Raw genomic sequence first — 25,613 nt, 5'->3', positions numbered from 1 at the left:
GTCACCTTACGTGATGAAAGGTTTCGGTCCAGTAAATTGAGTCACTGTGCCAGTCCTGTTCATTCTACTAGCTTGTTCCTTGCCATTAATTCCTGTGTGTCTCGGGACTCACAGCAGGTTTGCCTGTTGCTTTCCTCTACTCTGCCAAGGGCTTCACGTCGTTGCAGGGACTGATACACAATTTGCATCTGGTTAACAATCAGAATAAAAGAATAACATCGCTACTACATTTTTAATGAAATTTAGCCTACTTTATCTCCCACTCTATAGAAGAAACCTATGTTTTAGGAAAACTATGTTCTTATGAACTGTAATTCACCTTAAACTCATATTCTAACCTTTGACAAAAAAAAAAGCAAATTTGCCTGAGTGCAACGTATCTTTAAATCAAATGCCTATCCGAAATAAAACACTTATATGCCACTACTCAAAATTTCCACTTACCTCGCATCCCGACAGCACTGTTGCTGATTTCTTGAAAGCACAACAGGTAACAGTAAGTTCACTTTTCAACATAACCTGATATTAATCTCTGCTTTCTTTCACAGTACATCTTTCTTCATCCAACAGATGCAATCTAAAGTCAACACAGCACTACCACACTTCAAATGACAACGTATCAGACTAATGAGAGGCAAATACTTTTCCACGGCAAGACGAAAGATTGTCTATATACTCGGATGTTATCCGTTCTTTCGGACATGTCATAAAGAACAGTTACTATCGGTGACCATGCAGCTCGTCAGAATGAAATTACAATGAAATGTAAACCCTTAGCTGCTTATAGGCGTTGACATACGTCAACAGGGACAGATGAAAATTTGTGCCCCGTCTGGCACTTGAACCCGGGATCTTCTGCGTGTATGGCATATGCTTTATCCATCTTTTTTTATTGTTTTTTATATTTTTACGCTACCCTTTTTTTATTTGAAAGCCCCTTAAAAATAAAAATAAAAAAACCTAAGTGCCACCGCCACTTTGCATCCTATAACAAAAGAATCTGGTCCACTTCAGGCGTTGGCTCCTGGCTAAACCTACTCCAGAGAGCTGCCTATATACCAGGGGAAATATGGGAAATCAAGGATAGGGCTATCCTTACAAACAACAAAATCTTCCTTTTTTTTAATTTAATTTTTATTTTTTTTATATTGTTTTGTGTAGTTTTGTTGCGTATTTGATCGCTGCCTTCTGCGCCCCGCTGGTAATATTTTGAGTCACGTCTTCTCGAAATTGATGTGTTCCGTTGAATTGTTCAGAAATGTTCATTGGTTCAAACAGGAAATCTTCGTCTCTCTTGGCTTAACACATTCCAGCTGCGAGGCGGCTCGTGGAAAGCACTCCCAAGGAAGTTCGAGAAAAATTGTCTGTATTTTGGGTGAAGGACAACGACATAATGACGGTCATTGAGGTATGTCCAAAAATCGAGTACAGTATCTACAGTTTGTCCAAATAGGTAGTGAATGGCATGTCCGCGAATCCAATTCACAGCATTGGTCTTTGTCCGAGGAAAATAGTCACGTTCCGGAAATAATAATGAAAGGGGAGTAATCCGATCCGGAATGTCCCGCGTTAGAAATGCCACAATACGTCGAACCAAGTGCCAAACCTCCGCCGCCGGTCCGCAAACAAACCGATGTTCATCATTGTCTGGCACTCCACACGTGGAACGTAGAGGTGATTGGGCGAGGTGGATACGATGAAGGCGAAATTGGTTGATTTGCTTACCATTGACAGTTAGGTACCAGACAGATTGAACATTCGTGTCAAGGTAACAGGCGAACACCGCGCGCCATACATGACGCCAGTCAACCTGGGGGAACTTTTGTTCAATCGGGTTAGGTGGACGACCTAATTGGAGGACATTGTATACTTCCTTTGCCTTGAGTAAAAGCGGTGTTGGTAAGGGGAGGCGTAGATAACTGAGTTCAAGAAAGAAGTACCGTATATAATGGAACAGAGCCGGAACATCAGAGATCATCACTGGGGCTGACAGTGAGAGCGGCGAATATGCCGACAGGAGGAGACCAGTGAGGCTCGTTGGGCAACGTGTCCATACCGTCATCTGGGAGCTGACAAACAGGGCGCGAGCTCTATCCAGCACGTGAAACAGACCTATCCCACATCAGACAGTGGTTGGTGACAGTACTGAGCCATTTTGTCCAGTCAATTTAAGTGTTTCTGTTCAGCATGCTAGCATACTGCCCTCGGCGTTCGATTGCCAAAACAATGAACAGTAATTTGAAATCTGCACTGATCATGTTTGACGCAGAATCTCAGCATTAGTGGAATTTTTCTATTCCGAGGTTTAACTCAGCCTTTAATTCGGGTCTTTACCAGATTCGTAAGGCAACACCCATTTCCTTGACGTGGTGTTACACTCTGAATTCTCCACCGTCTACTGTACGGTCTGTGGACGATCTTTCGCCTGGCAAAGTCACAACTGAGGTCATACACCAGAAATAGAAGACAGCCAGAAAGAATACTGGGCTCGAAAACTGGAGGTAGGCACAGCGCTATAATAAGGGTCGCCATGCATACAGGGTGAGGTGTGGTGTTCATGTTTTTGTTTCCAATTTTTGCGGCCAAGTTTAGGGTGACGTAGCCATATGTTCTAAGTTGGTCTCTCGCTTTGAGGGTCCATGCGAGAACATCGAAATGCTCAACCCTATCAGCCCCTTGGTACACAATATCATCACGCGCAAAGAGACCAAGTGGCAAGTTTCTCAAATTAAAAGAAAAGTGAAGGTGTTCAGTTAAAATATACTAAACTCTGTCTCGGCGGATGTATACTTGATCTGTACAAGAACGTTGCTTTGACCAAAATAAAAGTTCAATATGTCAGGACTGAAATGCGATAGACCGCGCGCATGCCCTCATCTGCTGTTTCCACCTTCCCTATCAATCTGCAACAGCCTCACCAAGTTCTTGTCAAAACGCCTGGCATGGAAAACCGACAATGATTCCACATGGCTATAACGATCGAGAGATCGATCCGAGCCTGCGTAACTCAGACTTGATTTTGAAGGATACCTATACGTGATGGATCTGGAGATCGGTGCTCCTGTTGAAGGTGTCCATTAAAATGAGGTATCTTTTAACATGGAGGGTGGGGAGTCGGTATCAGGATATACATGAAAGAAAAGCCTTTAATATTTAAATGAAATGGTTTTCTGGATCTGTACATTTATGATAGTTGATTAAATATTAAATAAATAACCTGGCCATATTTATCTATTGCACAACGGATAGCAGTAGGACCTAAAAATGGAAGTTTTACGAGAGAATACGTAAGCACGTGCTCTGATAAAAGTATCACACTTGTTGAAGGCACAACGGAACAAACTAATAAAGTAAACGATTAACAAATGGGTGATTTTTGATAACGCTCTTGGATGAGTTACAAAGTTACATATACAACTGCGTTTTGTAGACCCCATGACGAGTTGTCGTTCATTATTAATTATGGAAAGGTCAGAGGAATCTTTAAATGACGACGTTCAGGCTCATATACGCATATAATAGAGATTCGGCAGAATTATAAGAATAAAGAAAAACTTCACCTGTATGCACGTGGTTGACAAACGTTTGTCCACTTGGCTTGAGTGCACGAAGCAAGTGATGAATAATCCATCGATAAGAATAAACTGTTAACAGTTGCGCCACAGAAGAAGTTCTGAAACCAATTTGGAACTTGTACCCCGAGAATCAGTAACTGTGACATGTAACGTTTCTCACAACATGTGAACTCCCGGTTTTCACTAACCAAAATTCTGCATAAAATGAGTATTAAAATTCAGAATAGCTGAGCAAATTCCACTGGATACATTACTGTGAGAGGCGATCTGCCGACTTAAAGTTCTCAGATCCTTACTTAACAAGTGCTGAGACTACAAAGATACGTAGGAACTAGATTCGAAACTGAAATCGAAATTAGTGAAGTATGAAAAATTTGTTCAGTTATGCTGCACTCGAGAGACCAAACAACCAAGTAATACCAAACTGAACTGAGAAGATATATCACAAGTCCACATGTTTGAAGAAGGGTGGAGCAGAACAACAGCTTGCATTCGTGGCTAAGTTCAGTTGTTCATAATTTTCCAGAATTAGGATTAAATATTCTGTATACCACTGAAAGAGAAATGAGAGATGAGAGCATGACATTAATTCTGACTGGATCTGAAATCTACAAAAATAAGGGAAGAATGAACTATGAATACGCAGACTCACACTTATTCGCCCATGTCGCGTCAGCCGGAAAACTGCTGAGAGAACTACTTTGGAACCCACTCGTCCCGTTCGCCCAGAAGTGCCCAGAGAGCTCCCTGCTTTGTGATGACAGACTGTACAAGAGCTTCGTCCAAGGCGAACAGTGGCCTGTTTTCTACCTGGTACGAACTTATAGGGTTGGCTATTCTGCCACTGTAGTCGACTACTTTTACTCCCACAGATCTAGATACTGAAGTTAATCTTGTACACACACATTCATGCTTTCCATTCATCAGGCGAGTGGAGGAAACGATGTATATACTGACATATAGAAGATAGATATATGTTGAATATGCGTGTGGGGCTCTGATTACCACAAGCTTAGTAAAATGTGAAGTGACATAAAAATAACATACCTTGTCGACACTATGGACACACTCAGCTGCTCAGTCTTTTTATGTAGTTAACAGATAGCGCCCAGAATTGGGGTGATAGACACCCTTCAATTTGATATGTTTAATGCAGGGTGATAAAAACAACGATGTTACTAAACCCCGCTGCCTCCACGGAATCCTGCCGGGGTGGCCGAGCTGTTATAGGCGCTACAGTCTGGAACTGCGCGATTGCTACGGTCGCAGGCTCGAATCATGCCTCGGGTTTGTTAGGTTTAAGTAGTTCTAAGTTCTAGGGGACTGATGACTTCAGCAGTTATGCCCCATAGTGCTGAGAGCGATTTTACCCAGTTTAACTTCCACGGAAATTGCATTCATTGTGCTGTTTCGCTCCCTGTGATTCTAGTAATGGCAACCGGTACCATTAAGAAGTGATAGAAGACTGTTTACTGGGTCCATATTAAACACGATTTCCGTAGGCTCTACCGACTCGGAAAATCTGTGTCCTTCGCCCGCCAGTGCTTCGCATTGGAAGGTTAGATGTGGTGCAGTTTCGTCTTCCTCACCACGTAGTCTACATTTAGCGGCTTTTTCCTCTGTGTCCTCGCGTGCCCGAGGTTTTACCAAGTTCTATGGCCAGTCATGAGTTTTACTACGAGTTATTTACTATAGAACTTCTTTTGAAATATGGATGTGCCAACATCCGCTTGCCAGTTTCTGATTTTGGATAGTGGTCCATTATTCTACTCGCTGCCTCCTGATTCAACTACATAGTGTGATTGTATCATCATCTTACGTTGCTGGTCGGAGTGACCCAGCGGTTCTAGGCGCCACAGACTGGAACCGCGATGCTGCTACGGTCGCAGGGTCGAATCTTGCGGCGGGCATGGATGTGTGTGGTGTTCTTAGGTTAGTTAGGTTTAAGTAGTTCTGAGTTCCAAGGGAACTGATGACCTCAGAAATTAACTCCCATAGTGCTCAGAGCCATCTGAATCATCTTTTGTAATGCAAGTACCGGTGCAATAAATCGATTCATCACCCCTATCCTGGCCATTATTTATTGCCACTAATTCCTGAACGACCAAGGACCCACAACTGGTTTACCCTATTGCTTTGCCCTAGTCCCAGAAAGTCTTCTTTGCGTTCTGCAATGACTTTTGATCTCGATGCAGGGGATGACAGATATTTTAAAGCTGCTTATCAATCTGAATAAATGAGTAATATTCCAACTAAATTTTTGTTTCTGTATGAAATTTAGCCTTACTTTACCTGCATCTCTATAAAAAATTTTGTATGTATTACAAAAACAATGTCCTTACAACCTGTTACCCACCTTAAAGTCGCTTGCTAACATATCACAAAACATAACCTAATTTGAACTGAACCGTAACTGGTTTGAATACAACCTCTCTTTGCACTAAATGTGCAACTTTAGTAAAACAACATGCTCCTAATCAAAATTTCTCGAAAGCACAACAGAAAACGGCAAGCAGGCATCATCTAATCGAGACTTCTGTTTCAAAATGAAATTTCCACACAGTATTCAAACTGTTCCGTATCTCATGCTGCAATGTGAATAATGATTTACAAAGTGTGCAATGATGACAGAGAATTCCTATAAAAGTATAACATGTTAATCAATTGAAATCTTAATGCATGACTCAACGAAGTGGGGTAGTCATTCTCTCAGCTCTGAACAAGTAAACAAAATTAACTAGCTGCCAATAATCATTTCCACAAATTACGTGAGCAGTGCTGCAGTCTTTTCTCAAAATTATTGTATTCCAAAACAGCTATTATGAAAAATTTATATTGCTTTCACTTTTCAATGAATACATCATATTCATTATCACTGTCCTCCTGTTGCAGCTAAGCGGTCCAATCTCTGTACCTTACCGAGCTCCACAGCAACCACCTTCTACTTCATTCCGTCATACTGTAACCCCATCTCTTGTCGTATGTCTTATTACAGCAGCGAATATCCAGAACGTATGCCTAGGGACATAGAATTCAATTTTTACCACAGACCCGTTTAGTGCTCATAAGGGTACTTTTGGCCTTGTAACGTTTAATATTTATATAGTTTCGCATCCCTCTATTTCTAGAGTTTCATCGAGATACTTGACATTCCAGTATACAATGTATGTAATAGATTTGGTTCCTCGTAAATGGTGCTACAGCAGTTTTCTTGGGCCTCACACGAAGATCCTGTTTACTGCACCAGTTTTCCGAAGTGCATAGTACACTTTCTACTGTTGCGTCCAGGAAAAGTTGGTTGCGGAATTTGTGAATTTTTGCAATTTTATTCGTACCGTGTCCAGGTGGTAGAGGCCAGCCAAGCCGATGCGCTCATTAAGGAAGCCACTGGACGGTATTGTTGACATTATGACAAAACAGTCCAGGCAGAGGGGCGTTTACGACGCCGGTCGACGGCCGAGCGCATGAAACGAAGTGTGACCAAGAGTGAAGTAATATTTTATTAGTCGGGAACGTACGTGATACCAAAAAACTCACACTTTACAGATTGAACTGGGTCTAGCAACCATCGCTCAGTGGAGAACGTGCTAGAAAAAGCTAACGGGACAAGTTGTATGAGAAAACTACTCGTCATCCTCCTACAGGTCTTCATCGGAAGCATAGCTATAAGTGTACAAATAATCGAACTGCACTAAGTAGCAAACGATGCACACCTGATCTGTGTAACGACGTTGTTTCGACCAAAATACCCACCCTCGTACTGATCAGGTCTCTACCCTCCGAGATAAGGTTTAACATGTCAGGGCTGATCTGAGGTAGGCCATCCTTTGTGAGTTTGGACTTGGTGTTACAGTCAACGCACAAGCGATAGGACACAGCATCGTTGAGGTAACGATGAAATGGAGAATTTCCGTTCGACCATTTCACGTGTGTGTACCGTGAATATTAGGAATCCGGTAAAATATTAATACAAGGATTTACTCCTCGTCTAGGCCGTTAACACTGCCAATGGACTATTAATGTCTGGAAACAGGTTGCCTGGTCGGACGAAACTCGTTTCAAATTGTATCGAGTGAATAGACGTATACGGCTATGGAAGACAACCTCATGAATCCATCGAAACTGCATGTCAGCAGGGGACAGTTCAAGCTGGTTGAAGCTCTAAGCTCTGTAATGGTGTAGGGTGTATGCAGTTCGAATGATATGGGACCCCTTATATGTCTAGATACAAGTCTGGCAGGTGACACGTACGTAAGCATCCTGACTGATCGCTTGCATCCCTCCATGTCCATTGTGAATCCCGAAAAAACTTGGGCAATTCCAGCAGGACAATGTGACACCCCACACATCCAGAATTGCTACAGAGTAGCTACACAAATACTCTTCTCAGTTTAAACACTTCCGCTGGCACCAAACTCCCCAGACATGAACATTTCTGATGATATCTGCGATGCCTTGCAACGTGCTGTTTAGAGGAGATTTCCATCTTCTCTTACTGTTATTGATATATGGGAAGCCTTGCAGTATTTATGGTGTCAGCTCCCTCCAGCCCTACTTTAGACATTAGTCGAGTCCATGTCACGTCATGTTGCGGCAGTTCTGCGTGTTCACGGGGGCCCTGCAGGATATTGAGCAGGTGTATCAGTTTCTTTGGCTCTTTAGTGTACAGGAAAGAAAAACCTTTGATATTTAAAGGAACTGGTTTGCTGGATCTGCACATTTATGATAGTTGAATAAATATTAAATAAATAACTTCGCAATATTTACCTGTTGCACAACGAAAAGCAGTAGGACATAAAAATGGAAGTTTATGAGAGAATATGTAAGCACTTGCTTTGGTGAAAATATCACTTTTATTAAAGACACAACTGAACACACTAGGTAAACTAAAGAACTAATGAGTGGGTGATGGCTGCTTTTTCTAATATTCCTCTCGGCTGTTTTACACGATCAGCGAAGGTAACGCTTTGAGATCCGTTCTTAAGACATGCTGAGACAACGAAGACACGTGGGAACTAGATAATGAACTGAAATGGAAATCAGACAAGCTTAAGAAACCTGTTCAATTATGCTATACTTGTGAGATCAACATCTTACTAAATCAGACTGAACTGAGAAGATATATCACGCGCCATGTGTTCGAACAGGGAGGGAGCAGGACAATATTTTGCATCGGTGGATAAGTTGAACTGTTCATAATGTTCCGAAATTAGCAATAAAAATTCCATATACCGCTCAACGAGCAATGAACGATGAAAGCAAGACGTTAATTCTGACTGGAGCTGAAATCTACAAAAATAAGATAATGAGTTAACTGCGATTAGGCACAGTCACACTTAGTCGTTACCCCATCTCGCGTTTGTGGGCGCTCAACTGCGCAGTCATCAGCTCCAGTACAGTGTCGCAATGTTTATACAGACCAATTTCAGACACGTTCAAAATTGATGACGAAATGATGGGGACAACACACCAACACCCAGTCCCCGGAAAGAGAAAATCCCCAACCAGGCCGGGAATCGAACCCGGGACGCCGTGATACAGAGGCAGCATCGCTAGCTACTTTTTTTTAAAACATTTATTTAAGGAACAACGCATCAACCATGCACACATTTATATAGGAAATGATTTAAACGAAAACAATTTGATCATTGCAGTTATGCTCATTTTAAAGAAATACAACAGAAGTTTGTCTTACTGACTAAGTTACCAGAAAGAATTAAATTGAATACCAAGAAAAGATTTATTAAAGACATCCAGACTCCTTCAAATGTGAATGAATAAAAAACTGCACTTTGAATTACATGTGCTCCAATCTTTACAGGAGGATAAATAGCACTTTGTGAAGGATATCAGCAAGTTTTTGGGATAATTTTAATATGTTAATGTACAAAAGGAAATCGAGCATTTCACATGATTATATGGAAGGCACTAAAAATTACACAGGATATGGAACATTTATGTCCATCGCACATGAAAACAATTTAAAATTCGTATTATACAACTATCTTAAATACCTGAGAATGGCGGAGATGAAATGTTATAAAATTGACTAGAATACCAACTACACTTTCTGGACATGAATAGAATGGTACTTATCTGATGTGATCAGACCTATATATTAGATATTTCACTGGAATATTGACTTACACATCACAGTGCAAAAATGAACAGGGCAATTTGCCACCCATTGAACACTGCATTATATTAGGTACAATATTGTCGTTTTAACCAACCGATAAAGACATTCCCATAAAAACTGTCGATTTTCACATTAATACTATAACCATTAATGCAGCTATATTGTTTTGTGTTTTGACACTATTAGACACACGATCTGACTGTCACATAAGTTACATACATTATCTTATAAAATTCCAAAAACTACTTTCCGAAGTAGAAAAAATACAAACCAAAGGTTTACACTAAAAATTTAAATAATAACCTTGAGGTAACTACAATACATCACTGTCAACAGTCTTCTTTTTTATATTAACCAATGCCCATTCTATCAAATATAATGTCTAACATATTACGGAACTTGTGATACGAATACCTTCTAATTATGTGGTATTCACACAGCAGTGTACCTTGAACTTTGTGGAGCTGTTGGTTCTTGGTTTTGTAATGACGTAATTAACAAAATTTCCTAGCAGCCAGAACACAGTGTTGTTTTTTGCCTCTGGGAAAAAGTGTGCTTCAGGCCTGTGTATCAGTGGGAGCGATATACTCTCAGGGGATGTTCTTGTAATAAGAGCTATTTGCTCTTGGATCCACTTCCAACTATTAATGTGACCGCTGAAAGTGTATGTACGAATTTAAAAATAATTCAAAAGCCAAGAACGCTTAAATACTGTTTAATGGATTACCGGTTTCAACACTCTGGAGGTGCCATCATCGGATCTGTGAAGATATAACGTGAAGGGTTTGAGGGAGGGCTTACATGAGTTACGCTATATACATTACTATTGGTACAGTACCACACACCTGAATGTAGCTTAACGTTTATAAACCATTTGGTTATAACGTTACCTGAAGCAGAGCGGCTGATATAAAGTCATTGTCACAAGAAAATAAAAAAACTGCTCTCTTTGTCATTCTTTTCCATCAGTTATATAAAACCGAAGTCACAAGATAAAAGTATTTGGTACATGACCGCTGCTCGACTAACAACGGTCGGCATCACACTGCCTGATTCCGCGCCGGTATACCTGGTGCAATTCTAGTGATTTACAACCGGCCTCTGGATAGCGCCATCATCCAAGCAGTGCACACACAGTCTGATGATATGACCACTCATTACTAGCCGTCCGGAGTGGCCGAGTTGTTCTAGGCGCTTCATTCTGGGGCCGGGCGACCGCTACGGTCGCAGGTTCGAATCCAGCCGCGGGCATCGATCTTTGTGATGTACTTAGGTTAGTTAGGTTTAAGTAGTTCTAAGTTCTAGGGGACTGATGACCTCCGATGTTAAGTCCCGTAGCGCCCAGAGCCATTTACACCATTTCAGCCACTCATTACCACTACAATACAACTTTACTATTACTCCTAATCAAATACCCATGCAAAGAACAATTTCGCATACACTAACTGTATGTACTATAATTGCTATGCACACTATGTATACTACACATACTATAAAGTACATCAATTACAGAGTAAAAACATCTGAAGCAATGGTATTATATATATCAGCACCATATGGAGTTTGTTAAGGTACTAATATGAATAATGCCTTTGCTTCAGATGGTTTATAAATGTTAAACTGCATTAAGGTATGTGGTACTATACTAATAGTATCGTATATAGTGTAAATCATATAAGCCCTCCCTCAAACCCGTCGTGTTATTTCTTCACAGATCCTGTGATGGCACCTTCAGTGTGTTGAAACCGGTTATCCAGTAAACATTATTTAAGCGATCTTGGCTTTTGAATTATTTTTACAACAGAGTGATCGCCCCACTACCCACTATGTGTACACTGCAAAATATCTACGAATTATTGTTCAACTAGATGGAATTCTTGACCAAAATTTGGTTCACAGAGTCCTAATGCGTATAGTCTTTCATTGGTTGTTAACTGACTTGCTCCATGATGTAGCACATTAGAACTAATGCTTTTCCAAATCTCAGTCCAATCAATGTATGGAAACTGTCGGTCTATTTTGTTCCTTCCTTCGCTTTTTTCGTTACCGTATTATGGCTCTTGATGTTAAGTGTCATGACTGCCTGATTTCGGCACTTACATCAATGACCTCAACATGGAAAACCCTCACATGCTGCAAACGACCGTTGACATTCTGCTCGTTAATCGGGGGAGGCAGACTTCGAGGTTTAATGATCTCGAAAAGTTGGCCGGTTGTGTTTTCTCGAAGGTCTCTGATTACGTTAACTTGCCTTACCATAAAAAGGTTAGAAGCTTTATCCCTTATATATCAGTTAATCCTAGTCCACCATTTTTAGGATCTAAAGTGGCTACGTTAGCAAATACCTTGAAAACTTCACCTATCCACCAAAAGTTTGTGATTTTGGACGTTATTCTCCTCGCTATCATTCACGGTTTTGGAAATAGCTGGGCAATATAATAAACTTTATCCAGGATGCATGAGTTGATTAGCATTGTTCGTTGAACTTGGATCATACATGGAGCTAAATTCTCTATAATGGCTTCTTACACTTTGAACTTGGATCATACATGGAATTCAATTCTCTATAATAACTCCTTACACTTTTGCTGCTGCAAATTTTCAATTTAAAATCGTCATTTTCATGGGGCATGTCGTCTGGGTGATCCCAAGTGTTTTATGTCGTCAGATTAATTTTGTCCACTCAACGTTGATATTATCAAAACCTCTGAGATTTAACATCATACTTTTTCTTTCGTTTGCATACTCTACAGTATCAGTCACTGCTGCTAGCGTCTTTACCTCTTCGTTATCCCTTATAATGACCCCTATATCGTCAGCATAAGCTCTCATAGCTGTTTTATTTCCTCATAATGTTAAGCCTTTGAATCTAGCATTGACATGTCGGAAGAAAGGTTCCAGTGAAATGGCGAAAAGCGAAATGGACAGAGGACTTCCTTTAAGAACGCCTCGTTTTAAATGTATCAGCCTGGATTGTTGGCAATCCACAGCTATTTTTACATTTCTTGCTATGTTCTTTATTAACTATATGACCCTATCGTTGAATCCTATTTTCTTCAACGTCTGTAGAAGATATTCATGATTTACAACATCGAAGGCTTTATAAAAACCTAAAGGAAGTAAAACACACTTTATGTTTGTTACTGAAGTTATTGCTATGATTTCCTTGTATTCTGCTACATTTTCAGAAATGCTTCTGTCTGGCGCTCAGTTCTGACGTTTACTAGTAAATTTATATGAAATGCATGAAATTTTCTTTTTTACTATTCTGGCTATTCATTTATAAACAGAATTCAGCAGTGACATTGGACAAAAATTATTTAAAGCTTTGTATCCATTATTTTTTGCCACAATATTGATTTTACTCTCCTTAAACTCAGCCGGAATCGTTATTCCTTCAATAACTTCATTTACAGTGTTCGTGATTTTGGCCAGTAACGGATGTAAAACTCTACTGGCAGGCCATCGGTTCCTGGGTATTTTCTTGGTGGTGAGGTGCACAGAGTGTCATACACTATCCCTTCACTGTGTACCACGAGAAAATTGTCTTTGTCATCTTCTGTAAGCTCTGGGACTAGGATGTCAAGGAATTCTTCCAAGGATGCATACCTACTTTGATTTACAGAATATGGCTCGAAATAACAGCGATAAATTGCGTCCACTATATCCTGCCGGGTTCTGTGAATCGTATCGTTTTCTGTTCGAATTTCATCAGTAAAAGTCCTTCTTTCATTTTTCGTATGCTTCGGTAAATAGTATAGCGAAGTAGTTTCGTTTTCTGAAACCGAATTTGCCTTCGATTTTATTTTCAACCCCTTCCATTTGATTTCTCTTGATATTAAATAACTTGGCTTTGACTTTTTTGATGTCTGCTAAGCGAAGTGAGGCACCTGCAGAGACCTGATCATATATATCTCTTAAAATGGAACAGTAATATTCTATAGTGCATTTCATTTCTCTTGCGCTCTGGGCACTGTATTGAATAAGTACCTTCCTCAACTTTGACTTCGCCATTTTAAACCACCAGTCGATAGCAGTGGAATATCTACTCCGAGCACTTAGACATATTGCCCATGCTTCTTTAATCAGGTCTTCTAAATCATGATTTACTAACAAGGAAATTTTAAAATTCCACTGATTCTTGAATCGGCGAAATGGCTGTCTTGTTTTACTGTCTTGTTTTATTTACGCAAGCTAAGACACTTGCATGGTCTGAAGGTATGGTTTCTACATTTGTCACGGAAGTTTCTAGATTTTTAGAAATATATAATCTATCAATCCTGCTACGAGATGTTGCCGTGACATAAGTGAACTCAACAATGGAGGGGTAATTGATTTCCCATATATCCTTTAATTCTAAACCAGTAACTAGTTGTTATACTTCACTTGAGAATTTACAATTAGGTAACTGACCTTTTCGATTTAAAACGTAATTAAAATAACTTCCAAGTAATTACTGTCTTGGATTTTTCCTTAACAAGTACAGCAGTTCATCTTTGAAGTAACGTGCCCTGTCAGATCGGTGAGAACTTGCTGAAGGGGTATACAGATTGATGATAGTCACATGATAGCGATCTAGGCTTTTCCCCCTTAAGGATTCCAGTCGTTCCACCTCACTTCCTGGAATCCCTTCCCTCACCAAAAGAGCTATTCAAACACTTATTTCGTGAGACATTTATGTAACTGACATAACCGGGAATTACTAAATCCGGCATTAGAACTTCTTGTAACTGGGCAATATCAGTCGCGGATTCGTACAAAAATTCCTGAAGTGTCGATAGTTTCCAACCAGACGTAATTTTATTTAAGTTTATAGTGATGACAGAATAAAATTGCGTCATTGCGCTATCAACACGTAGATGTTTTGATGGACAAATTTAGTTTCCTGTGGTTCAGAGTTCAGTTAAACTATTAACAGTTTTCTCGGAAGGCTAAACATCGAATAAGACTTCAGTCAGTTTATTAGTTACTGTTCCTTTTTTTTCCTACTTCTGAGGTCTTCTGTTGTACCGCTAGCAGACTGATTTCCTTCTAAACTTTCTGATTTTTCCTTCAGTGATTCGTGTAGGACTGTTTCGTATAGAACATTCTTTGGGCTTGGGTCGGCCTTTTCGGATTTTCGCTTCCCTTGGTTACGAGCTACATTCACATTTGGTAGCGTTATTAATTTACTTCGCGACTCATCTGGAGCAGCAGCAGACGCTTTCTCAATTTTTATTGCTGGCGCCTGTCCAGCGGTGTTGACCGTGATTTCATTTTGGCCAACACTTCCTTGTTATTGATTAATATCACTTACTTGCTGATCGAGGGAAACCAGTAGAGACGGCAGTTTTGCACCCTCTCCCTGAATTTGTTCACTAACAGATAGCTGCTGGTCTTTGCAATCGGCTACTGCACCTGTTGTCTTATGCTGATTAATACTCACTACACCGTCTTCATTTTCTGATACCGCATACGTATTATCTTTCTGTTCATAATTTTCCATTCGCATTTTGCCTTCGGGTTCCTCTGGCTACTCATCGCACTGTTTTTGCTGGCGGAGTGAGGGCGTTTAACAGGACAGTTCGTCCTCTGAACAACTGTCAGTTGTCTCCAGAGGTCGTTTCTTCGGTTGCATTTCAGTTGCACGAGTAGTGGTAAAAGGGGTTTCCCTTTATTGTTAACCGGGGAAATTGACTGTTATCGTGAAGGTGGACATCAGCTTGGCCCGCTGTTATAACATTCTCATCCGAGCTATTCATTGGTAACAGATCATTAAAGGTAAGTTTCTCACACTATATCAAATTACTTTTAACAACAACACGTCGCCGCGGACATTCCTGTCTGAAGGGGCCGGTTTCGTTACATAAATGACTTGTAGCTTCCTATTAAAACAATTTGCGCCTTATACCCACAAACCATTATGTGAGACGGAATATTTGTCTTGATGTCCATCTCTACACAGCGGACAACGTTGAAACATTGCAATTTAAAGGGAAGTGACCGTCTTTCATTTGCAATTGATTTGACGTCCCCATAGTTTCATGGAGCTTCCTTAATCTTATCATTTTCAGTTTCAATGGGAAGATTCAAGACACGAACGGTTTCGTAATCAATGTCAGCTCTGTAGATGGAAACCTTACTTTTATAGCCATTTCTACTTCGTAGCCCCACTTTGGTCACTCTTTATGAACAGTCGCAGCCCTGAATGGTTCAGATGGCTCTGAGCACTATGGGATTTAACATCGGAGGTCATCTGTCCCCTAGAACTTAGAATTACTTAAACATAACATACCTAAGACATCGCACACATCCATGCCCGAGGCAGGATTCGATCCTGCGACCGTAGCGGTCGCGCGGTTCCAGACTGATGCGCCTAAAACCGCTTGGCCACATTGGCTGTCAATTACCTGTGTAATCCAGTCATCTGTTCCCAGGGAAGTCGGCTGAACAGGACGGGACACCTTGTCAAAAGGAAATACTAGCGTATCTTTCGTGAGGTTCGTAGCTATAGTTAATCCAGCGACGAAATTTCGGTTAAACACCCAAAATTCAATTAGCATCAGCACGACCAGAAAGAGCAATCACATCACAAGGAATATCAACGAACACGGAGATTAATGGACGCATAACACTCAGCGAAGCTCAAGTACAGCGATGTAAACACGGAATTGCAGTGCAGCAGTAAACAACGTGCACTCACTAGCGCGACTGAAACTGAACTACCACTAGACCACGAGCTGCGGACAACCTCTTTGCTACCAGATATGTGATTAATGGGACTGGCTATTCAGCCACACTAGCAGATTACTTTTACTCTCACAGAGAGAGATATTGAAATGTGTCTTGTACACTCTCATTCACGCTTTTCATTCATCAGGTCAGATGAGGATAGGATATGTTTACCGACATATTGCACATTGATGTATTGAATATGCGTGGTCGCGCTCGGACAGTTACCAAAAGTTAGTAAAATGTGAAGTAAAATAATAATAATATACTTTGTAGCCACTATAGACGCACTCAGCTGCTCAGTCGTTTCTAATTATTTTACAGATTGCGCCCAAATTTCAGGTGCCAGAGGTACGTACATTAAGTTAAATGTTAAGCAAAATGACGAAGAAGCTCATGTAGAGGCCCTTCAATTTGATATGTTTAATGCAGGTAGATTAAAACAATAATAGTCTTAGCTCGCTGCTGAACCCACGGAAACTGAATTCATTGTGCTGTTTTGCACCCTGTGGTGCTATTAAAGTAAACAGGTACCATTAAGAAGTGGTAGAAGACTCATCACTAGGTCCTTATTACACGCGATTTCCTCAGGCTCTGTCGAATCGAATATTCTGTGACTTTTGCCCGCTAAAGCTTCCCATTATATGTGGAGCAGTTTCATCCTCCTCAGCACTTGGTCCACAGTTAGTGGGCCTTTCCTTCCGTATCCCTCGTGTGTTAATGTTTTATGAAGTTCCCCGACCAGTTATGATTTCTGCCACGAGTTCGATCTGTTTCCTGTTCAAGTTCCTCATTACAGAACCTCTCTTGAAATACGGATTCGGCACCATTGGTGTGCCATATTTTTGATTTTGCGTCTTTGGTCAATATTTTACGTGCTGCCTTCTTATTCAACTATGTAGTTTTATTTGTACCATCGCCTTAGGTTATGACAGGTTCCGGTCCAATAAGTCGACACATCGCACCTGTCCTGGTCATTCTATTAGCTTGTTCATTGCCATCGGTTCCTGAGTGACCAGTGACCCCCATAAATTTTACCCTGTTGCTTTCCCCTACTCTCCGAAGGGCTTCATTGCATTCTACGATGATCTTTGATCTAGTTCCAGGGACTGATAGATATTTCACAGCTGGTTAGCAATCTGAATAACTGACAAATAAGTAACATTCCCACTGTATTTCAGTTTCTGCGTGAAATTTAGCTCTATCTTACGTTCCACCCTTAAAAAAAGTACTCATTACCAAGACTATGTCCTTACAAACTGTTTTCCACTTTGAACTTGTATGCTAACCTTTAACAAAGTATAACGTAATTTGAACTGAAATGTAGCTCATCTCAGTACAACCTCTCTTTGTTTTAAATGAACTGAAGTATAACAGTTACATGCCACTAATCAAAATTTCCACTTACCTCACGTCTAATGACAAAACTTTTGCAGATTTCTCGAAAGTACAACAGCAAACGGCAAGCAGGCAGCAGCTAAGCTACATATCTGTTTCAAAACGAAATTATCAAATTATATTCAATCTGTTGCGTAAGTCTTGGTGCAATGAGAAGAACGACACAAAGGGTTACAAAATTTGCAGAGAATTTCTATGAAAATGAAACAGCTTAATCAGTTGAAATGTTAATTCATGATCAGGGAAGTGGATGTATGGTGATCTTTCCCTCAGCGCCGGCCTGTGTGGCCGTGCGGTTCTATGCGCTTCAGTCTGGAAACGCGTGACCGCTGCGGTCGCAGGTTCGAAACCTGCCTCGGGCATGGATGTGTGTGATGTCGTTAGGTTACTTAGGTTTAAGTAGATTTAAGTTCTAGGGGACTGATGACCACAGATGTTAAGTCCCATAATGTTCAGAGCCATTTGAAACTTTCCCTTTCCACTTTCTTTTAAATAAAACAGTTATTCAATTTTTGTATTCCTTTCAACTTTCAATATAAAGATGATATTCATCCTTGTCCTTTACAACACATCTTTCTTTATCTAAAAGATACAATCACAAGTCAACACAGCACTACAAACTACGTCCCTCGCCTACCCTACTTAAAATAACGTATCAGAGTGAGCAGAGGCAAGTACTTTGCCACGACAAGACAAAAGATAGTTTAAGGTCATTTGCTCTCTCTCTCTCTCTAACGTGCACATACAAAAATAAAAACAACATGACCACCTTACAGAAATAGGTGCTACGATCTTCGTAGCATCTACGCAAATGCTCCTCCGTGCACACACTGATAGCGGATAATTTCCCCTATGGCCAAATTAACTCGAGAGACTGCTCTCTCTATTCTGCGCTGTACCCCGTATATTCGGACCTCAGCAGATTTATCTGTTTTCGACTCTTCAGCATATCAGACTATGTCTCCTGAAAGGAGCTGTGGTTCATACTTCCACTGCTCTATTGTTGCAGTAGTTACGTCGAAAAGTTTATGAAGTAGCAAAAAATTTTTGTGTGGTCATTCATTCGGCATTTCACAGACAGTTCCTATATTTAGAACATTCATTACACTGGTGTGAAATTCTCGTTATGCTAAAGGAATCAAGTTATTTCAAATTTTTTAGCTGTATGTCCCTGCCGCTGTCTCCATTGTAAACAAAAGATGCAATGGTGGCATGTCCAGCATGGTCTCCATACCAGCAACGGGTGTGATGCTAATTCATCCAGTTATAGCTAACCAGTCAGATGTCTGCACCTTACCAACCTCCCTGCCAACCACCTTATACTTTAGTTCACCATATTGTAGCCCCATCGGTTGTCATAGGTCTTGTTAAAGTAGTGAATATCCAGAACATGTACCTAGGGATTTAGAACATATGTTTTACATCTGGCTCCTTTAGTGCTCAAAAGAGTGTTTTTTGTCTGTAAATGATTATTCTTTATGTTTATGACCCATGATAGTTTCGCATCCCTCTGCTCGTAGAGTTTCATCAGGAAGCTTGACAATCCAATGTACGTTGTATATGATGAATGTGCTTCCTCGTAAATGGTGCTACATCAGTTTTCTTGGGCCTGATGCTTATATTCTTTTTTCTGCATCTGCTTTCCGCAATGTGTAGTACACTTTGTGCTGTTACGTCCTTTAAAATTTCGGCACGGGATTTGTGAATTGTAAGAATGTTATTCCTACCACCTGCAGGCAGTAGAGGCCTGCCTAGCCTATGTGGTAACTAAGTAAGCGACTCGACGGTACTGTTGCCACAGTGATAAAACAGTCCAGGCAGAGGGGCGTTAACGACTCCTGTCAACGGCCGAGCGCAAGGAACATTCTGACCAAGAGTGAAGTAATATTTTATTACTCGGGAACGTACGTGCTAACAAGAAACTCACACTTTGCAAATGTAACTGGGTATAGCGACCCGTACTCAGTAGAGAGCGAGCTAGAAAAAGGTAACAGAACAAGTAATGTAAAGAAAACCTACTCGTCACCCTCCGATAGGTCTACATCAGAATCATATATGTAAGCGTATAAATAATCGAACTTGGTTGCTCAAAGCATAGAGTAGAACTCCCATTCTGTCTCCCTCTTGAACCTAAGAGAATGATGTGCTTTTCAATTTCAGAGAATCCACAATCCACCTTTCTTGATGAAGATCGGTTGACTACCTGCCCAATGACTGACTCACCGAGCACCGGCTAGGCATATTAGCTGCGGGACTTTGGAAACTTCACTGATGTGGGGAGCTGGTGTGCGGCCAATGGAGTGCAAGCTGTTTACAGTCTGTATGGGGAAAGCGCGACTTCGAGGCCTCCTAGAGGCTTGAACTTAGTCGGCCATCACCCCAAGTGATCCCAGGGGGGTTGACAAGAGCATTACTGCTCAGCAATGGGCATCTGTTATCGCTACTGCCCTCAAGTGTGTGACATGGAGACAACAAGTAAGAGAAGGGGTGCATAGACAGCAAGACCATGATTGACCTTAAGGCACACCCTCGCTCTTCACTTCCGGTGGGCAGCTCAGCATCTCGGTACCTGCCACTCACTACCGAGGTCAACAGACGTCACCAACAGGAAGGGATGTCTTCGTATTCCTCGGCGGTCGTGTTTTCAAGCACTAAGCGCGTCCGTGAAGACAGCTGGAATGCAGTATAAGGCTGCTTTAATAATGATCTGTAAATACCACAACTGTTTGAGTATACAGCCTCGCGTTAATCTGCCCTCTCCCCCACCACCTCACCCATCATGAGGCGCAGGGGTCAGGAATAGGCTCAGCTGTTACAGTTGGTGTCATGAAGTAGTCGTTACGCTTCACGACGCAGGTTGTCAGGGAAAGTGTTTTTCCAGCATACAAACCCTACAGTTTGCCGAGATAAGTGATTGTTGGGTAACTCTTGAGCCCAAACACTGTTTGCCGGCCGGGGTGGCCGAGCGGTTAAAGGCGCTACAGTCTGGCACCGCACGACCGCTACGGTCGCAGGTTCGAATCCTGCCTCGGGCATGGATGTGTGTGATGTCCTTAGGTTAGTTAGGTTTAAGTAGTTCTAAGTTCTAGGGGACTGATGACCACAGCAGTTGAGTCCCATAGTGCTCAGAGCCAGAGAGCCGATTAGGCTTAAACGAAAAAACCTAAAACAATCATAGGATCTGGAAGAGGACTGCATTGAAGACAATAAATATTTTCTTAGAAAATTTTAAAATATAAAGTGCCTGAGTAGATTTCAACATTTTCAAAAGGTGGGCATAAACTACGGCTCCCCTCCGTGCACCCCCTTTGGTAATCCATGGGTTAATGAAGTCACAGCTGCTGCTGCACTGAGTGGTCAATCAGACGAAGAAATACTTCGTGTGATTGAATTTGCGTTTAACATGAGAGGCCAATTCGTATGTGGTATATCATGAGATCCAAAGTAAAGCACAGTCGTTTCAGCATCTGGCTGTTAGACTATGCCAGTGTGACCAAAATCAAAATACCATAGGAATTTTTCGCGAGGAGCTGAAAACTTTTAATTTGAACTGTGATAAGTGAGAGGAAATATTTTCAGACAGGATTTGCAGAGTTAATGCTCATCATATGTGCATTCCACAAAGCAGAGGCCATCAATGTGTTATCGCAGCAGGCTGCAGCTCTTAGGAAATATATTTTGTCATGAAGCAATGGGTAGCTCACTGTTTTATCCCTTCTGAGGTGACGTGCTACAGGTGTGGGCGCAAGGGCCATACACAGAAATAGTGGATAAATGGTTCAAATGGCTCTAACCACTATGGGACGTAACATCTGAGGTCATTAGTCCCCTAGACTTAGAACTACTTAAACCTAACTAACCTAAGGAGTTCACACACGTCCATGCCCGAGGGAGGATTCAAACCTGCGACCGTAGCAGCAGCGCTGTTCCGGACTAGAACCGCTGTAGCCGCTCGGCCACAACGGCTGGCGAAATAGTGGTTCAAATGGCTCTGAGCACTATGGGACTTAACATCTATGGTCATCAGTCCCCTAGAACTTAGAACTACTTAAACCTAACTAACCTAAGGACATCACACACATCCATGCCCGAGGCAGGATTCGAACCTGCGACAGTAGCAGTCGCGCGGCTCCGGACTGAGCGCCTAGAACCGCTAGAACACCACGGCCGGCGGCGAAATAGTGGAAGCAACTAGAGCGTTACTCATGTGGTGAAGTGGGCTACCGAGTATCTGACTGATGGCAGAGGACCTTGCAGGACAGAAAAAGTATTACTGAAGATTAGAGACTTGTTTTATACACATTGGGTGTTACAGTAACACTAGTAACTCAGCCGCATATACAATTATGGGGTGGTACTCCAGTTTATAGCGAACAGTATCGTACAGCGGGACACTTACAACCATTAACAGAAGAGGTCATTAAACAGCCACTACGAGATGGGATCAAGAAACCAGTGACAGCCCTGAAGCACAAATACTGTAACTATCCCAAAGAAATCATTGGATGGGAGGAAGAAATACATGTCTTTCTCTGATTACAGATGCTTATCAAATCCTTAATGTTACGGAATTATCCGAGGATAGTTTGGATGAATGTCGTTACTTAGTGCAGGGGACCTCAAAACCGGTTACAATCAATTAAACGTAGCACTTGAACATTGGCCAAAGGCAGCGTTTACCGCTCCCTGTTGACATTATCAATACATGGGGATGCCATTTGGTTTAAAAAATTCACCTGAAGATTGTTAAAGCCTAAAGGATATGTGATAAATTTAGATGACTCAATTGTCTATTCAGCCGTTCTTCCAAAAATTGTTTTTGATATGCTACAGTCAGCACGTCGGACGCCCTGCATGGGCAAGCAAGTACCGTTTTGCTCAAACTCGAGTTGAGAATCTGGGACACATAATTAGTGAGCGTAGTGTACAGACTGATCTTCCTTTTACAGAAGCTATTCAAAATTTTCCAGAACTGTGGACGGACGAACAGATGCAGTCGTTCGTCGGAGTGTTCAATTATTACTGTAAATTCTTAATGCATTTCGTGAAAGGATTTGTTAGTTAGTTAGTTAGTTTCATGATCATGGGTCAGTGTGTACAATAAATCGTAATGTGGAATGAGTTACTTTATGTACACATCGTAAGCAGGGCTATATGCTAAACATTTATAACTTTATATTTTTTCCTAAAATATAAATATGTGGAATAGTAATGCTTACCCATCATCTTTTACAATTTACAATAGAAATTTTCGTACAGATAAGAAGACAGTGCCAACAAGAAACTTTTTCAGTTTGTTTTCGACTTTTACTTTGCTTTCTGTGAGACATTTGTGTTTTGCTAGGCAAGTGATCAAAACCTTTTTCTTGCTACATCCTGCACCACTTCTTGTGCTAACGGCAACCTTAACATGGAATAATGAATATTATTTTTCCTTCTGACATTGAAATTACGTACATCGTTGTTCCTTATGAAGTGCAGTGAAATATATACAAAAGTCTTCAGGAACGAATAAATAAATTGTGTAAAGGGAGTCACAATGCTCCACTGCTTCCACAGATGTCTAAAGGTGATCACGGGTGAGAATCACATATTATTCTTACAGCATGTATTTTGAGCAATGAAGAGTTTCTTTTTTAAAGACGACTTGGAACAGAACATTATTCCATTTGACGATATTGAATGAAAACACGGAGAATACGACGAGTTACTGATTTGTCTCTCCCCAAGGTCTGCAAAATTTATAATTGCAGATGTGTCTGAACTAACCTTTTTATGGAGTTCCAAAATGTGCTTTTTCCAGTTTATATTCTCATCACTATGCACATAAAAGCATTTTGATGTTTTCACCCTATTCATTATTTCCTTATTGTGTGATACCGCTATCATTGGTGTAGTACCTCTAGATACGCAGAACTCAATATGCTGTGTCTTTTTAAAATGGAGGGTGAGACCATTCGCAGAAAACCAGTCAACGATACCTCTGAAAACATTTGTCTTTTTAATATTGACTGCGAGACAACTCGCAGAAAACCAGTCAATTACACTTTTAAAAATATTGTTTTCCATTTGTTCTGTTTCTGTATGTTTGTTTGGACTGATTTTAGCACTTGTGTCGTATGCAGCCAGAACTAATTCTGTTTGTTGTATATTAGACCAAAGATCGTTTAAATAGGTGTGGAACAATAGCAGACCCAAGTCTGATTCTTGGTTATTCATGCTCCTGGACTATAATTCTTGAATTATTAAGTACAACATTCTGCATTTACTTGAACAGATAAGACATTATCCATTGGTTGGCTGTACAATCAGTCTCACAAAATTACTTCATAATTTAATCATTGTAAAACGTGGCGAGTTAACATGTAAATGGCTTTCTCAATAGAGCACCTCTTTTAAATCCCTAACTGCGATTTTCTGAGGATATTTTCATTGCTAAGGTGAGATATTATTCTAGGCTAAATCACCTTCTCAGATATTTTTCCAAATGATGTCAGCAGTGAAACAGGTCTATAACTGAGTTAGTGATCCAATTCATAGTTCGGATAAGACCCTGACTTCTCAAGTTCAATGAGTGTGATTACGAGGTTGGCCACGCAAATGCAGACAAATTAAGTCGCAAAATGGCGATGCTGTGTACTCTGGACAAGATTACATTGGAAGAGCAGCAAGCACAGGCAGATAGTAAAGAGTGTTAGGTGTATATATCAAAGTGCACTTTATCATACATGAGGATATTCGGTACAGAATTCCTAAAGGAAGTGTTACAAGAGGGTCCTGAGCATGTTATTTCAGATCGTGGCGATCTACAATCAACAGATAGGCGTATTGAGAAATGGTTTTGGTGGGCAACAGGAAGAGTGGCGTGGTGAAATATGTCAAAGGCTTTGTACCATGTGCTCAGAGACTGGATGCTTTGCACAAAAAAATCCCTTCACAGAGGTTACCAGAGGCGTCGAAGTCATGTTAAATGCTAGTTCTAGACATTTCCTAACCATAGCCAGTACACCTGTAAAGAATACGTATGTGCTTACGATCATCAATGTTTCTCACGGTATTTAGTAATGATAGCAATTCCAGATCAAAAGGCCAGTACTGTAGCACAAGTATTTATTAACAATTGAACACTGAAGATTGGAGTGCCTGATACCTTAGTTATAACCCAGCGGTACGAACATAGCTTCGGTACCTACAACCTGCTGTGCCGTGTGTTGCATATTCGGAAGTTACGAACGAGCCCTTTCTACCCATAAACTAAAAGCAGGATGGAGCGTGAGCCTAAGACCATTTCTAAACTACTAAGCTGTTACTTGAGTGCCAGACACGACGACTGGGATGCCCATTGTGCATATGTAGTTTGCGCGAACAATTTAAAGGTTCATACGGGAACAGTCATGTCACTATTTTTGGTACGGGATGAAAATGCCCACTTAATTAGACTTTTTGGGGTCCTAAATTGCTAGCGAATACCGAACCATTGAATAAGAGAAGAAACGTGCAAAACCCGTTCACAAAGGTTCTGGAACGCCAGGAACAGCGAAACAGGCGCACGGGCAGGCTGCCGCAGTATCGTAGAGGGCAGCGTGTGTTTATTACTAGCCCCTATATACCAAAGAGGAACACAAATAATTTCTTGACTAAATATCACGAGCCGTAGCAGGTCTTGGATATGACCTCAACTGTTAATGGAAAGGTACAGTTTCCTACCAAAACTTACAACGTCTGTCCTGCACGTCAGTTTGGTTAATCACTGTTGTTACATTATTTGAAATATTACGTTGGTGTTAGAT

The sequence above is a fragment of the Schistocerca cancellata genome, chromosome 7 (genome assembly GCF_023864275.1).
Source record: "Schistocerca cancellata isolate TAMUIC-IGC-003103 chromosome 7, iqSchCanc2.1, whole genome shotgun sequence".
Lineage (NCBI taxonomy): Eukaryota > Metazoa > Arthropoda > Insecta > Orthoptera > Acrididae > Schistocerca > Schistocerca cancellata.
Note: the sequence above shows the minus strand (reverse complement) of the source record.